General features: G+C 34.7%; 1 protein-coding gene across 2 annotated transcripts in view; it reads right to left on the reverse strand.

Moving 5' to 3' along the window:
• Positions 1-1,902, reverse strand: part of ATF2 (activating transcription factor 2) — a 99,957-nt gene that overhangs the window by 94,627 nt on the left and 3,428 nt on the right. The gene's annotated exons all lie outside the window — the stretch shown is intronic.

The raw sequence follows: 1,902 nt of genomic DNA on the forward strand, positions 1-1,902 counted from the left end.
GCTACTTCATCACTGTAATTTTGCTACTGTTATGAATCGGGCGACCCCTGTGAAAGGGTCGTTCGGCCCCCAGGTTGAGAACCGCTGCTCTAAGCCAGCCTCTCTTGCCTTGAAATTAACTGGTCCAGCAAACCTCTCAATGCCACTGTGTTGACATGACTTCTTATTTTGTTGTTGAAGGCACCCTAGCAGGCCTGATACAAGTGTGTTATTGACAGGATTTGTCTCAGTCATCCACTGATCACATAGACACGTTTAAACATGTTTTGTTTGGAATAAACCAGGTGCATTTATGAACTGAACCCCTAGTAATAATACTTTTTAACTAACTCACTAACTCTTATGTTATTTCTAAATGATATACAAATCAATGCTAAGATAGGCAAAACTGAAAATAATTATTCTGTTGGGCATTTAAAAATGAGCAAATTTTAATAAAATCATTTGAACGCTCAGATAACCACTAAATAATGCAAATGTCATATAACAGAAAATGCTAATCCTATTATATATTGCAATTCTAAAGCTATAATGCATATATACAAACTTGAAACAAAAAATGAAAACCGTTTTTGTTAATATGGCAAAATTGGAGTTGATTTCTAGTAACACTGTTAACTATTCAACAAATAAAAGAATAAGCCTATAAAATTACAGTGGCAGGGTTTAGGTTCAAGTCAATTACACCATCTAGGGACTATATTTACAATGTAAGGTCAATATTATACAGGAAGTAACCATAGACTTCCAAAGTAACCAAATTACATGTGATATTATTTTGCCAATTGGTTTAGTCAATTACAATCATCCTCATCTTGTCTCATCTCACCAATCTCACTAAGAATCTCTGTACTAATAAACCACAAACTACTTTTATGAATGCTTTCTATTTCTTGGGTATTTTGGCCAAAAACAATGGTACTATACTATTTTTATTAAGATACAGAATGTAGACATGAATAGGCAGTCCTACCCCCTCTCAAACTCTATTTATATCCTCTTTTGTTGCCCCCCTAAAAATGTTTAAAATTATTTTATTACAATTTTATTTTTCTACAATTGAAAAAATGCAGGAGGGAAAATTAAGCATGCTTAAAAGCAAAAATATTTTGGAGAAACAAAATTAAATAAAATGTTTTGTGAAGTTTTTCTCTAGATATAAATAGGTGGATACTATTTATCGATCTAATAATGATACTAATCATTAAAAATTCAATAAAGAGAATAGACAGCATTTTAGAAAAGTTATTAGCCGCAGAGAAAAGATACAAGATAAACGCAAAAGGAAGAAATAGATAAGCACCAAACAACTTACGTATATACTTGAGTATAAGCGGACCCAAATATCAGCTGAGACACCTAATCTTACCACAAAAACTGCATTAAAAATGTGCGGAAAAACTCGGCTTATACACGAGTATATACGATACTAACTATAACAATGGAAAGGCTTTTTAGGGTATGTTTTAATAACAGCATAACTCACACTAAATGCATTGATTTTAATAAGGATAACTAATTATTACAAACTCATTTTAAACAACAAACCAAACACATTGACACCCCCCCCACCCCACCCTGCGCGCGCACGCGGACACACACACTCACTCACTCACTCACTCCCCTGGGATGTGAGACTGTAACCGTAGAAAAAGCCCAGTCTTTTGCCAGAAGAGCTGCTGGTGGTTTCAAACTGCCGACCAAGCAACAGCAGCCCAATGCGTAACCACTACACTACCATGGTTCTTCATTTTAAAATAAGGGCAGTTTGAAGTAAGACTTCAACTACTTTATCTTCTGTAAGGCCCACTTCAATAAAAATACCCCCAAAAAGGTGCCAGTTCATAGACAGGTTTTATAGAAGAGTTAGTGACAAGATTAAGCAGAAATAGCATACATGGT

Source organism: Echinops telfairi, unplaced genomic scaffold (genome assembly GCF_000313985.2).
Source record: "Echinops telfairi isolate 266 unplaced genomic scaffold, ASM31398v2 ScPeMD7_3;HRSCAF=10, whole genome shotgun sequence".
NCBI classification, from domain to species: Eukaryota; Metazoa; Chordata; class Mammalia; order Afrosoricida; family Tenrecidae; genus Echinops; species Echinops telfairi.